The 15,623-nt window shown below is 49.9% G+C and overlaps 1 long non-coding RNA gene across 1 annotated transcript in view; it reads left to right on the forward strand.

The window, feature by feature from the left end:
- Window positions 1-15,623, forward strand: part of LOC142655632 (uncharacterized) — an 81,919-nt gene that overhangs the window by 1,099 nt on the left and 65,197 nt on the right. Inside the window, exon 2 of the long non-coding RNA XR_012849526.1 lies at window positions 3,666-5,166. This is a non-coding gene — a long non-coding RNA (uncharacterized LOC142655632). The remainder of the gene's footprint in view (window positions 1-3,665; window positions 5,167-15,623) is intronic.

Consider the following 15,623-nt stretch of genomic DNA (forward strand, 5'->3'; position numbering starts at 1 on the left):
ATCTGCCTCTTAGGCGATGTCGGAGGCATGACCTAATAGGTTGCCTGTCAGTTTTACACTGACAGGCAATAATGCTTCGGTATACTAAGTATACCAAAGCATTATATATGCGATCAGGAGATCGCATGGTGAAGTGTCCTGATGGGACTTTAAAAAAAAAATGACAATCAGTTAAATAAAGTTTGTGAAGAAAAAAAAAAAAAATTACAGTCAAAGTCAAATAAAACTACTTTTTTGGCCCAAAAAGTGGTTTTATTTTGTAAAACTGTCAAAACAAATCACACATACACATATATGGTATCCCAGCGATCTTAACAACTTGACCAATAAAATGAACGCATTAATTAAACGGCGTCCAAAGAAAACGCAAAAAACAACGGCAAAATTCTCTCTTTTCTCCCGTTCCCCCCCATAAAAAATAAAATAAAAGTTAATCTATAAGTCCTATGTACCCCAAAATAGTACTAATGAAAACTACACATTGTCCCGCAAAAATCAAGCCCACATATGGCCACATCGACGGAAAAATAAAAACGTTACGGCTCTTGGAATGCGGCGATGCAAAAACAAGTAATTTTTTTCTAAAAGGCTTTTTATTGTGCAAACGTAGGAAAAACATATAACACCTCTACATATTTGGTATCCCCGTAATCGTGCCGACCCATAGAATAAAGTTAACATGTTATTTACGCTGCATAGTAAACGGCGTAAATTTATAACGTGAAAATCAATGCTAGAATAGCTGCTTATTTTCAATTCTCTCCTAAAATAAAGTTAATAAAAGTTAATCAATATATTATAAGCATCTAAAAATGGTGCAAATACAAAATACAACTCGTCCCGCAAAAAACAAGCCCTTATACGGCTATGTCGACGGAATAAAAAAACAGTTACGACTCTTGGAATGCGACCGTGAAAAAACAAGAAATAATCCTTGGTCATTAACGTGCAAAATGGCCTGGTCATTAAGGGGTTAATGTGCTCGTGTGAACCCAGCCTTATTATGTTTTCAGTACGGGACTGTTTTCCTACATCCAGGCAGGGACTCCTAGCGTAATAGACATGGTCGTAGCTAAAGGCTCATGGACCCCGATGCCAAAGTTCTTACTGGGCCCCCCTGCAAACTTCTCATAGCCGACGGTCCGCAACTTTCAGTTGCATCGTTGGGTCTCCTAAGTGACCCAACAATGTAGCACCAGCAGCCGGGGGCGTCACTAAGGACTTAAAATGTCCGGGGAAATAGCCCCAATACATATGTCCCCCCCAAGAAAATGTGTGTGTGTACCTGGGCAGCCGCAGGCTGGTAGTATTAGGCTGGGGAAGGCCAAAAAGAGTGGCCCTTCCCACCCTGCTGTGTTGTATCTGGCTGGTTATGAAAAATGGGAGGGGGCCCCACATCGGTCTATTTTAATTATTTTTTTTAAAAATTACGTGGGTTTTTCATAACCAGCCAGATACAATAAAGCAGCAGCAGGCTAGCATTAACGGGGGAAGGGCCGCTGTTTCTGGCCTTTCCCAGCCTGAAAATATCAGCCCGCAGCCGCCCCAGTATCTGACCACTACTACAGATGGTCAAGTACCTTGATCGTACCCGGCTCTTCCCGGCAACCCTTTTGGCTGTGGGTACCAGGGTAATAATGGGGGTTAGTGTTAGCCTCTGCACCAGCTAACACTAAGCCCCACCTTAGTTGTATCTGGCTGGTTATGAAAAATGGGAGGGGGCCCCACATCGGTCTATTTTAATTATTTTTTTTAAAAATTACGTGGGTTTTTCATAACCAGCCAGATACAATAAAGCAGCAGCAGGCTAGCATTAACGGGGGAAGGGCCGCTGTTTCTGGCCTTTCCCAGCCTGAAAATATCAGCCCGCAGCCGCCCCAGTATCTGACCACTACTACAGATGGTCAAGTACCTTGATCGTACCCGGCTCTTCCCGGCAACCCTTTTGGCTGTGGGTACCAGGGTAATAATGGGGGTTAGTGTTAGCCTCTGCACCAGCTAACACTAAGCCCCACCTTAGTAATGGACGCTGTCAATCAGCCAGCGGCCATTACTAAAGCAGTAGTAATAAAGTTAAAAAAAAACAGACAGAAAAAATATTTTATTGAAATAAAAACCCCCACACAACCCTCATTAACCATTTTATTGATAATAAAAAAACTTCATCAAAGTATTCCTTGAATCCGACGTAGTCCACCGACCGAACCTGTGAAAAAACACAAACACAAAAAAAACTATTAATTACACATGTGGTATGCTTAGATATACGGCCCATGTGTGATACTGTCTGTTGGACACTGTATCGAACTAAGCCTAGTACAAGGTAGGCTTAGATATAGGGTCCAGCAGACAGTAATCTTATACAGTATAAGATTACTGTCTGCTGGAGCCCTGTATATAAGCCTACCGTGTGGTAGGCTTATATACATGGCCCATCAGACAGGATCACACATTGGCCCTGTATCTAAGCCTACCATGTGATTGGCTTAGATATAGGGCCCAGCAGACAGCCTCAAACAATCTGTGATCCTGTCTCATGGGCCCTCTAAGCCGCGAACACGGTAGGCTTAGGCCTCATGCACACGACCGTAGCCATGTGCACGGCCATGATTTTCGGGTAGGCCGGCAGCGGAGTGTCACCCGCGAGCCGTCCCCAAATCGCGGGCGGTGCACATGGCCGTGGCCATTATTTTCTATGAGCCTGGACCGCAGAACACGGCCGTAATAAAACATGCCCGTTCTTTCTGCGGTCCAGGTTCCTGGGCCATGCACGGACCGTGGAAACCTCGGTCCTGTGCAAGGGCCCATAGAAATGAATGGGGCCGCAATTCTACCGTGGATTTTCAGGGGAATTGCGGCCGCAAAAGCACATTCGTGTGCATGGGGCCTTAAAGGGGTTGTCCAGTCCCTAAACATTGATGGCCTATCCTTGGGGTCCCATTCTGACGTTACGTCAGAGATTTCCGTCAGGACGGGACCCTGAGCAGACACAAACTAACACAGACGTTTCCGTTTCCATCACCGTTGATTTCAATGGTGACGGATCCGGGGCCCGTGGTTTCCGTTTGTCTCTGTTGTGCACCGGACCCTTCATTTTGCTGGAAGCAATAGCTCCAAAAATGGCCCTGAAAAACGCGAGTTTGCTTAAAAAACGGCTGAAAATCAGGAGCTGTTTTCCCTTGAAAACAGCTCTGTATTTTCAGACGGTTTTTAGGACGAGGGACGACTGATGTTTGTTAATAAATCGTGGCTCATGCCACACTTTTCTTGCCAATTTAAGACTGATGTGTTTTAATGTTTAAAGTATGTTACTAAGGGTTTAGCACGTGCACACCTTATTTTGGATGAGGGACGACTAGGCCCGAGGAAGCATAATGGGGGCCAGGGCGTCCCTGATAATGGTGGTTAGAGGAAGCAGGGGTTGTAAAATGGTGCTGGCTGCATGTCCAATGGCTCCAGCATGGCTGGGGGAGGAGGATGAACTCTTTGTTCACTGTGAGATAAGTGGAAGAAAGGGGAGTAATCGTGGGAAGAGCTAGATGAGCGCATAAGTAATGAGGATAGGGGAGGGGGAGCAAGATAAGGGTTTATAAGACCAGAAAGCAGAGGGAGATAAGGCATTACTTACCAGAAGAAAATAACTCAAGACACTCTCTGCTTTCCAGGAGAAGAAAGGACTCAAGCACTCACTATTTTCCAGGAGAAGAAAAGTTTTCAAGACACTCACTGCTTTCCAGCAGAAGAAAGGACTCTAGCACTCACTACTTTCCAGGAGAAGAAAAGATTTCAAGACACACTACTTACCAGGAGAGGGAAAGAAGAAGATGGAACCGTCCCAGGAGAAGTCGGGTGGCAAGGTCGTCGCCGAAATGGAGCTAGGGTCCGATGCAGGAACGAGGCCAAGGCGGAAGATCGTGGTGCCCAGGCGTCTTCGGGACTCCAGTAAGCCGGGTAAGTCGTTTCCCTACCGAAAAAGGGTCTCCCAGGATCACCAGTCCCACGCCAGTCCTGCGGGTCCTGTTAGCCCCACTCCTGTAGCCGGCCGCCATCCTCCCCCACACCCTCGTACACTTCCGACCTCCCCCATCCGTTCTCTGCTTGCCTGTGTTCCCCTACCCGCCCCAAGCCGCTAACCCTATTCCGTCGCTGGGACACGCCCTTCCCGAGCGTCCAGACCACGTGACCGGAAGTCCACATCAGCGTCACTTCCGGAAGTTATCGGTGCGGCTGGAGACGCTATGCCCGCTGCCCCCAGCGGTCCCCCAGCACAGGTAAACCCTCGCAGCACACTTTACCCATCTTCCCCCCCCTTACTCAGGCACGCCCAGGTGGGTGGGCTTGTCCACCTCTGAATGTTCTCAACCCCCCGCCCCTTACCCTAATTGCGCTCCCCCTTCAGCCCAATTTGCCGCGGGTACACGCTCTTCTCGAGCGTCCGGACCACCCCACCGGAAGTGCATAACAGCGTCACTTCCGGTGGCGCCGGAAGTTAACGGTACAGTCGGGTGATGCTATGCACGCTGCCTCTAGCGGTCCCCCAGCTCAGGTAAACCCTCCCAGCGCACCCTACCCACCCTCTGCCACCTCCGGTCCCCTCTATTTCCCCTTTTACTCCTGCTCGTCCAGGTGGGCGGGGTCATCTGCCCCTGCTGCCCTCTAGCCCCTGCCCCATAGCCTAACTGGGCTCCCTCTTCAGCACAATTTTTCCCAAGCCACCCCACACATAACAGCATGTACCCAAGTCACCCCCCCCCCCCACATATTTTCCCTGTCACCCCCCAGCAGGGTTTTTATCCATTTAATGGGCCACAGTTTCAAAGGGAGGGTCATTTTGAATGTGCCCCTATGGGCATGCTAAACCCCCACCAAGTTAACAACCCACCCATCCCAACCCCCCTCATGGACCCCTTCCAACCCTTGGGTGGGGCCAAAACTCCAACCCTGGGCATAGTTCCCATTAACAGGGGCAAACCGAGGCTAATGTGGGCGCATGTGGGGATAGAACTGTATCAGGCAGCATATACTCGCACAGTGTTTGTCATTGCAGGGAACAGATCAGCGGTCGACAACAATAAGCAGCTGATGGAGGTCGGACAGAGATACCGGGCAGCAGCAACGCAGAAGGCGGTCATGGTGAGATAGGAGTCCTTGAGGTCCAGCAGCTTGGTGAGTCTGATTCTGATTCATCTGAAGGGGACTTGTGGTCAGAGGGGGAGGATACCAGCAGCGAGGGCAGGATGCTTAACGTTTTAAGAAAATGTTTGAAGGCGGTAAAAAGTAAAGGTAGAACAGGAGAAGAAAGGGTGCAGGGTCAGGCTAAGAACAGCTCATTAGTGGAAAAAGTGTTAGCGCGGGCGGTCAGGGTACTTACGCATTCTCATTGTCCCCGACATATGCACATTTACCACAGAAAGTTTTGAAACGTATTAGGGAAGGGAAGTACATAGATATTTTTGAGTTATCAAGGGAAGCGGTAGTGGCAAAGGAGGAGAGAAGCGGTCAGTCAGATAGGAAACAGTGGAGGACTATTGTGGTTTAAGGGGTTCCTAGTTTACACCAGTGTATGGGTGGAATCCAGACCGGAACAATGCACCAACATCTTAAAGTACATGGACTTGGTGGTTCATGCGCATGTTTTTACGGGGGTCTGGGCTGGTTGGAGTACGATAGGGCTTTTAGGAAAAAGATGGTAGGAAGTAAGATTTTGAGTGTTGGCCAGAAGGATTTGTATTTATGGTCCAGATTGATGGGGAGAGAGAGGGCGCAGGTGGGAACCCCAAGGGGCCCAACCAAGTCAGCAAGGGCAGAATGGTTTGTTGGGCATATAACGAAAGGTACTGTAATCAGGGGTTTGCATGTAGATTTAGACACACGTGCTCCAAGTGTGGGGCAGGGCACCCCCAGGTGGAGTGCGGGGGGAAAAAATGTGAAGGTAAGCTCAGTAATTCCTTTCGTGGGTTTGCAAAAGGCGCATTCACCAGTGAACATAAACAGGCTAAGTGAGTGGCTAAGGCATTATCCCGATAGGGAAAAAGCTGGATTTTAGGAGGAGGGGTTTAAGTTTGGTTTTAAATTACCTGTTGAGGGGGAGGTGCAAGGTTCCAAAAAATTTAGAAACTTAAGATCGGCTGATGTATTACCAGGAGTGTTGAAGGAGAAGTTGTGGAAGGAGGTGGGGTTAGGGAGAATAGAGGCCTTTTGATTCTCCACCAGTTGAAGGCATGGTGGTATCACCGTTGGGGGTGGTTCCCAAGAAAGAGGGGGGTAAGTACAGGATGATTCAGCACTGTGTTACCCAAGAGGGGGGTTGGTCAACGATGCAATAGGGAAGGAAGTGAGGGAGGTGCATTATCAGTCATTTGAGTCAGCGGTAGAAAGGGTAAGAGCATGTGGAAAGGGGGCATTAATGTCCAAGGTAGATATTGAATCTGCTTTTAGATTGTTACCATTGCATCCGGAGAGTTTTAAATACACAGGGTGTTGTTTCAAGGGAAAGTTTTTTGTAGATGTTTACCCATGGGTTGCGCCATTTCATGCGCGTATTTTGAAGCTTTCAGTTCGTTTTTGCATTGGTGTTTGCCGAGGGCGTACCGGAGGGAGACAATTTCCCACTACCTGGATGATTTTTTGTTAGTAGGACCAGCATGGTCAAAAATTGCCAGGTAATGTTGCAAAAGTTTATAGCGCTACTGCAAGATTTGGGAATCCCCATAGCACAAGAAAAGAGAGTGGAGCCATTAACAAAGTTGTCATATCTAGGCATAGATATAGACTCATTAGAAGGCCAATGTAGGTTACCTGTCGAGAAGGTGAAGGCATTGTTGAAGGAGGTGAACGCCAGCGGGAAGGTGACATTAAGAAAGATGCAGTCGCTGTTGGGTTCCCTTAATTTTGCATGAAGGGTGATTCCAATGGGCAAAGTATTTTCCAGGCATTTACAGTTGAGTATGGCAGGAGTGAAGGCAGGACAACATAAAATTAGAATAACGAGGTCATTAAGGGAGGACCTGCAGGTTTGGGAGAGTTTCCCGGTGAACTTTAATGGTGTGCGGGTTTGGCTACGGGAACCATGCTCCAATCAGAAGTTGAGATTGTTCTCAGATGCTTCAGGGTCAGTTGGCTTCGGATCCTTTTTTGACGGAAAGTGGTGTGCAGGGGTGTGGCCACACGGACAGAAAAGGGGTGGTTGAGGAATACGACATTGCTGGAACTATTCCCAATAGTGGTAGCAGTGGAATTATGGAAGAAACAGTTGAGAAAACAGGTGGGTAATTTTTTTGGACAGACAATATGAGTGGGGTGTCGGCTCTGAACAATCTATCCAGTAGCTTCCCCCCCCCCCCCTATGTTGGCGCGGTTAAGGCATTTGGTAGGGAAGTGCATGGAGTGGAATATCAACTTCAGAGCTGAACATGTCCCAGGAGTCAATAACTTGATTGCAGATGCTTTGTCAAGGGGGAAGTGGGAGGTATTTTTCCAATTGGTACCAAATGCTGAGCGAACAGCATATGTGTGCCCTAACAATATTTGGCAGGTACTGACCCGATTCTAGAAAAACTGGTGGAAAAATCGTTGGCGCCAAACACATGGAAGACCTACATGAAAGAATGGCATGGAGTCGGTAGCTATGGGCCACGGCGACATAACCACGAGCTACACGGCAGGGTTTCTCGTCGGTGCCGGGACACAAGCTACATGGCTGGTCCCCGGTTCGGGACACAAGCTACACGGCTGGTCCCCGGTTTGGGACACAAGCTACACGGCTGGTCCCCGGTTCGGGACACAAGCTACGGTGCGCTTGCACCGCTGGCTCCTAGTCCTTGGGAGGGCCGGGGCAAATGGGCCCCGGCCCATCACGTAAGGTGCCGCAATTGGTCGGGTTCACCCAACTGAGCTGGAAAGAGTTTTTTTTATTCAGCACAAGGACATTGATTTTGGGTGCAAAGAAATGTACAGGAAGGATGGCGTACACTTATCAGATGTGGGACTGGACATATTCAACAACAATCTGCAGGAAGGACTGGTGGAAAGGAGCTTTTATGGGGTAAAAAAAGGTAAGATCAGCAAGGGGATCCTACCTTTTTTTGGTGGCGGATCGTGGCACTGCACTCCTGCTAAGAGCGGTTTCGGTGGTATACCACGGCGAGTTTACCACTAGCTATACGGCGGGGTGAACTCACACGTGGGGGGACACTAGTTATACGGCAGGTCCCCAGGCTGTTTTGGGCCTGGGCTGTCACGAAAGCCGGACGGCGGTCCGGCGGCTGCCTGGGGGGACAGCCGTGGCAGGGGGCACGGCTGTCCTGGTTTACAGGATGCGAGCTGGGGGCAGGCGGGCCCCAGCTCAGGGAGTGCACTGTCGCGATTGAGGTCAGGCTCCTCCTTCGCTGTATTGCCCATGGTTAATGTTTGTTAATAAATCGTGGCGCATGCCACACTTTTCTTGCCAATTTAAGACTGATGTGTTTTAATGTTTAAAGTATGTTACCAGTGGCGGATTATAATATGGGCGTTTCGGGCGGCCGCCCGGGGCCCAAGCTTTTAGTGGGCCCATCGCAACCCGAAACGCACATCATTTTAAATCGCTTAAGGTCGGACTCGCTAATGGCCGTTCACAAGAAGCGCCGCTAATGGCCGTTGAGAGGGAGGGGCGGGCGGACTGCAACAGAGGGCAGCGCAGTGCTGATGAGGAGGAGGGGGATGGATATCAATTGCTGGATAGGACTAGCAGACGTGCGTCTGCTAGTCGTGGTAGAACTCGCCCCTCTGACGCTTCACGTACCGCCAGTGAGGAACAGACGAGAAGGGCGGTGGTCGAGCAACGAGGAGGTTAGTGTTCATGTTCGTCTCCATCTTAATTTACATCTAAGTGACTCCAGAGGACTCCATGAAGGTGGGAATAACCCCCCATCCCATCCCCCATAGAGCTCTCAGTATTTCAGTATTTATTATACAGCAGGGGGGTCTGAGCGGTGTAACTCACTGCAGAGGACTCTATGGGGGGACAATAATTTCCCTCCATAGACACTCAGCAGTGAGTTACACGCTCAACCCTCCCTGCTGTATAATAAATACTGAAATACTGAGGGCTCTATGGGGGATGGGATGGGGGGTTATTCCCCCCTTCATGGAGTCCTCTGGAGTCACTTAGATGGTTAGAACCCCCCTCCCCCATTCAGTATAATCGCCCCTTCCCATAGAGCCCTCACTAGTTACTAATATATTACAAGGGTAAGTCAAATTGTCTGACTTCTGGGGGCTGTATAGGGGGGGTCTGAGTGACTGGCTCTATGGGGGGGGGGTTACCCCCCCCCCCCCCACAGAGATGTCAGAATCAGACACTCAGACCTCCCCATAGAGCCCCCAGAAGTCAGACAAACTCACCTCCCCTTGCAATATAATCCCCCCATACAGCCCTCAGTTTTCCCATAAGAAAAATGTATGACATATCCACCATCCGTAAGTCCCATAAAACGGAATGATGGTTACGGAAGCAGTGTCTCTCGCCGACTCCCTCTGATCACTAAAACTAAGCGTCGGAAGCACTCGTGTGAGCGCTGAGCCACTTGGTTTCTGTTTCCGGAAAGCTGAGCAGCTTATGTACGGGCTCATAGAAAGTCAATGAGCCCGTACACCGCTACTTTGGCTTTCCGGAAAAAGCCAAACAGAAATGAAGTGGCTCTTTGCTCACATGAGCGCTTCTGCCGCTTAGTCTCCACACCCGGACCCCCACCCATCAAAAGTTCTGACATGTCACTATGACATGTTAGAAGTTTGTTAAAAATTGACTTACCCTTTAGGCCTCATTTACACGAGCGTGTGCGTTTTGCTCACGCAAAAACTGCGGCGTATTCCGTGCGCAAAAGGCACTTAACGGCTCCATGTGTCATCAGTGTATGATGCGCGGCTGCGAGATTTTCGCGCAGCCGCCATCATTATGACTAGAGATGAGCGAACTTATGAAAAGTTCGGTTCGGCTAGTTCGCCGAATTTCACAAAAAAGTTTGATTCGGACCGAACCTGTAATTTCCGTGCGCCGAGCATGGTACTGTCCAGGGTGCTTAATGGGCTGCACTAACTCTTTCAACAACCTTGACAGTACATGCTCGGCGCACGGAAAATACAATTTTAATGTAATAAAAATAAATTAAAAATACGTTCATACTTACATTCCTCCTGTCCGGCCTCCAGCGATGACGTTTCATCCATGTCGCCGCTGCAGCCAATCACAGGCTGTAGTGGCGGTCACGCACGTCATTATGACGTCAGAAGGCCAGCCTCCAGGGATGACGCTTCATCCCACGTGACGGCCTCTGCAGCCAATCACAGGCTGCAGCGGCCTCTGCAGCCAATCACAGGCTGCAGCGGCCTCTGCAGCCAATCACAGGCTCCTCTGCTGAAATACTCTGTGCTGCCTTAAACTCTGTGGACAGGTCAGGATCCTGTTTCTTTTAAATGCTGCTGGGGAACCCGCTCGATCCATTATATAAGGCTACAGTGCAGCATTTAAAAAAAAAACAGGATCCTGACCTGTCCACAGAGTTTAAGGCAGCACAGAGTATTTCAGGAGATGAGCGTGCAGATTCAGTGCTGCTGTAAACTCTGCTCTTACCATTACGTAGCTCAGTCTGTTACCTCTCCTCCACTCCTGTCCTCAATAACACCTTCACATGATTGGCAAGTCACCACGTAATGGTAAGAGCAGAGTTCACAGCAGCACAGAGTATTTCAGGAGAGGAGCGTGCAGATTCTGTGCTGCCGTGAACTCTGTGTGAGGGGGGCCCAAGTTGTATCAACAGCCCAGGGCCCATGGTACACTTAATCCACCACTGTATGTTACTAAGGGTTTAGCACATGCACACGTTATTGATTTTGCGTGTGCACATACCCACGGCAGGGTTTCCCGGCCGGGTGCCGGCCGTTCATAAATCGGCCGGCACCCGGCTGCATTAGGAATGATAGACCCCTAATGGGGCTATTCACACGACCGATTTTTTGACGGCCGGGAAATCCGGCCGTCAAAAAATAGGACATGCTCTATCTTTGCCCGGGCACCCGGCCGCCCGGCTCCCATAGAAGTCTATGGGGCCGGGTATTACACGGCCATCACTGGAATGTGTTCCGAGTGATGGCCGGGTTTCCCGGCGCTTGCGCTCTATCTCCTCCTCCTCACAGCGCAGAGTGCATGTGAGGAGGAGGAGTTGATGCCATTCTGACGAATGGCATCGCTGTACACTGTGTTGCAGGGCCGGGGTGTACAGCAGGTGGAGGGAGCGCTGCGCTGGTTCCCTTCCCCTGCTTGTTAAAAGCACCCTGGCTCGGCTACACCTTCGATGGAGCCGCTAGTAGCAGCAGCTGCTGCTGCTACTACTGCAGCGACGCCACTATAGCAGAGCAGGGAGGTATCTCCCCGCTCTGCTATGTGCTAGCCGCACTTTAGCTCCTTGAAGGAGCGGAATCCCCGTGTTTTCGGGGATTCCGCTCCTGGACAGAGCGCTTGATGTCTCTGTCCATATCTGGGCAGTGACATCAGGGGAAACTCCTGAAGCGGAATCCCCGAACACATGGGGATTCCCCTTCCGGACAGTGACATCAGCGGCAGCTCCTGATCTGCCCGGCCCGGCACGGATGCATAACTTTATGCAAACCGGCCGGGCAAAATGGCCGATTTTACCGGCCGACATTCGGGCTCGGGAACGACCCGGTCGTGTGAATCCCGCCTTAGGCCTCATTCACACGACAGGGTCCGAGTGTCGGCCGGGAAAATCGGCCGTTTTTGGCCGATTTTCCCGGCCGGTTTGCATCCGTTTTGCATCCGTTCCGGGCCGAGTTGCCGTTTTTACCGGCCGATTTGGACCCGATTTGAATCCGTTTTTTTCCCTGTCCGTTTTAAAATCGGATGAATTTCATTTAAAATTTGTTGCCACACACAGCCCTTTGTAGATAATGCCACAGCCCCCCTGGTAGGTAATGCCACCCAGCCCCCTGTAGGCGATGCCACACAGCCCCCTGTAGGCGATGCCACACAGCCCCCTGCAGGCGATGCCACACAGCCCCCTGCAGGCGATGCCACACAGCCCCCTGCAGGCGATGCCACCCAGCCCCCTGCAGGCGATGCCACCCAGCCCCCTGCAGGCGATGCCACCCTGTGCCCTGTAGGCGATGCCACCCAGCCCCCTGTAGGTAATGCCACCAAGTCCCCTGTAGGTAATGCCACCAAGCCCCCTGTAGGTAATGCCACCAAGCCCCCTGTAGGTGATGCCACCAAGCCCCCTGTAGGTGATGCCACACAGCCCCCTGTAGGCGATGCCACCCTGTTCCCTGTAGGCGATGCCACCCTGCCCCCTGTAGGTGATGCCACCCTGCCCCCTGTAGGTGATGCCACCCTGCCCCCTGTAGGTGATGCCACCCTGCCCCCTGTAGGTGATGCCACCCTGCCCCCTGTAGGTGATGCCACCCAGCTCCCTGTAGGTGATGCCACCCACCCTGCCCCCTGTAGGTGATGCCACACAGTTCCCTTTAGGTTGCACCCATCCCCCCCCCTTTCCAGGAGAAGTCACTGACTTCAATGTCCATATATGCCACAGGTCGGGAATTCCGCTTCAGAAGTGAGTGAGGTCACTGTGTCCATATATGGACAGTGTAGTCACTCACTTCTCCTGTAGCTGAATCCCCAGCCATAGAGTCGGGGATTTCGCTGCAGAAGTGCGTGACTTCGCTGTGTCCATATATGGACAGTGTAGTCACTCACTTCTCCTGTAGCGGCATCCCCGGCCATAGAGTCAGGGATTCCGCTGCAGAAGTGCGTGACTTCGCTGTGTCCATATATGGACAGTGTAGTCACTCACTTCTCCTGTAGCGGCATCCCCGGCCATAGAGTCGGGGATTCCGCTGCAGAAGTGCGTGACTTCACTGTGTCCATATATGGACAGTGTAGTCACTCACTTCTCCTGTAGCGGCATCCCCGGCCATAGAGTCGGGGATTCCGCTGCAGAAGTGCGTGACTTCGCTGTGTCCATATATGGACAGTGCAGTCACGCACTTCTCCTGTAGCGGAATCCCCAATCCCCAGCCGGGGATTGGGGATTCCGACTCCTACAGCGAGCAATAAAAGATCCTCCTCCTCACATGCACTCTGCGCTGTGAGGAGGAGATAGAGCGCGAGCGACGGTAGACCCGGCCATCACTCGGGACACATTCCGGTGATGGCCGTGTATTACCCAGCCCCATAGACTTCTATGGGAGCCGGGCGGCCGGGCACCCGGCTGAAAATAGAGCATGTCCTATTTTTTGACGGGCGGTTTTCCCGGCCGTCAAAAAATCGGTCGTGTGAATAGCCCCATTGGGGTCTATTATTCCTAATGCAGCCGGGTGCCGGCCGATTTATGAACGGCCGGCACCCGGCCGGGAGTCCCTGTCGTGTGAATTCCGCCTTAGGGTGAAGTTACACACGTGAGATTTTGTTGCAGAAATGTCTCTGACTGAAAATCCAAATCATTCATTTGCAGGGGGTTTTCTCTGCAGCAAGCACATGGATTTCAGCAGGTTCCATTCAGATGAATTTAATTGATTTACAGTCCCAAACATTTTTGAAACAAAATTTTTTGCATGTGAATTTGAAATTAGAAAATTGTATTCTGTCACCTAAATAATCTGCCCAATGTAATGGCAGCATACAATATTACAGGCACACTCTCACGTAAGGACAGCACTCCCCTCATCGGGTAGAACCATTCTCATTAAGGGTATGTGCACACCCAAACTCAAAAATGTCTGAAAATACAGAGCTGTTTTCAAGGGAAAAGAGCTCCTGATTTTCAGACGTCTTTTTAAGCCACTCGCCTTTTACGCTTCGTTTTTTGCTGCGTTTTTACGGCCGTTTTTGGAGCTGTTTTCATGAGAGTCAAAGAAAAACTGCTCCAAATACGTCCCAATAAGTAACATGCACTTCTTTTTCGCGGCCATTTTTTCACGCAGCCGTTTTTCAAAACGGCCGCGTAAAAAAACGGACCGTCGGAGCAGAATGCCGTTTTCCCATTGCAATCAATGGGCAGATGTTTGGAGGCGTTCTACTACCGATTTTTCGGCCGTTTTTCGGCTGTTTACGGCCCGAAAAACGTCCGAAAATAAGCCGTGTGAACATACCCTAATACAGCTGAAGTACATGTGTTCGCTGTATTCTTTCATCTTTCCTATTACAAAAGAGCACAATTTTTTTTGTGCCGTTTTAGCTAATAGGAGAGTGGATTTGTTTATGTAATATACTGGTCTTATATAGAAAAGTGGACCTGTCTGTGTAATGCTGACCTTACATAGGGCAGATTTAGGTGACAGATAAGATAAATTTAAATATTATAAACAAATAACTGAAAATTACTGTCTGGTACTACAAATGTACAATGTGCAAAACAGAAAAAAAAAATCAAGACTGTGATAAACATCAGTGTTCTAATCAATGACCACAATGCCGTCGTCTTCTGCAGCAGCAGTAGTCGTTTGTGCACTACTAGGCACAGATGTGGGTAGTTTTTTTAGCAGCATGTCCCTTCTTTGGTCTTGTTGTGGACTTATTCTTTGCTGCTTCAGTACAGGAACTCTTAGAAACCCGACTAAACAAAGATGCTGTTCTTTAGGCAGGAAAAGATGCCCCATCTTTGCTAATGACCTTTGGTTCACTTGCAGGACTGGCTTCAATTCCTTGTATACCCATAGATTATCTATGAACTCCATAACATTCTGGCTTTCTTTGGTACTAGGCGCAGATGCACTACGGCTATCTCCTTCTTGGCCTGTACCAGATTCTCTACTGCTGGATAAAGCCACTGATGTAGCAGATGTCCAGCCATGTTTCAGCAACACCAACTATATCTATATTTTCTTCCAGTATCAAGGCCTCCAGCTCCCCCATTTTGCTTGCTAGACTTCTGCCATTTGTGAACATACCCCCACTTTAACTTGCCTTTAAATGTTTCACTTTCAGTATCAGAAATGTGATTCTTTGACATTCGAGCCTTTTTATTTTCACTGCTGTTTTGTAACGAAAGGATCTCCTTATCTTGTTGCCTAGTCCTCTCCCCACCGCCCTGGAACTCTGCCCCGGCCTCTGCTGCCGTCACACCCTGGCCCTGGAACTCTGCCCCGGCATCTGCTGCTCACCGCCGCTGACATTTGTGAACATACCCCACTTTAACTTGCCTTTAAATGTTTCACTTTCAGTATCAGAAATGTGATTCTTTGACATTCGAGCCTTTTTATTTTCACTGCTGTTTTGTAACGAAAGGATCTCCTTATCTTGTTGCCTAGTCCTCTCCCCACCGCCCTGAAACTCTGCCCCGGCCTCTGCTGCCGTCACACTCTGGCCCTGGAACTCTGCCCCGGCCTCTGCTGACATTTGTGAACATACCCCACTTTAACTTGCCTTTAAATGTTTCACTTTCAGTATCAGAAATGTGATTCTTTGACATTTCTTTGACTGCTGTTTTGTAACGAAAGGATCTCCTTATCTTGTTGCCTAGTCCTCTCCCCACCGCCCTGGAACTCTGCCCTTGCCTCTGCTGCCGTCACACTCTGGTCCTGGAACTCTGCCCCGGCCTCTGCTGCTCACCGCCGCCGACATTTGTGAA

Source organism: Rhinoderma darwinii, chromosome 6 (assembly GCF_050947455.1).
Source record: "Rhinoderma darwinii isolate aRhiDar2 chromosome 6, aRhiDar2.hap1, whole genome shotgun sequence".
In the NCBI taxonomy this organism is placed as follows: domain Eukaryota; kingdom Metazoa; phylum Chordata; class Amphibia; order Anura; family Rhinodermatidae; genus Rhinoderma; species Rhinoderma darwinii.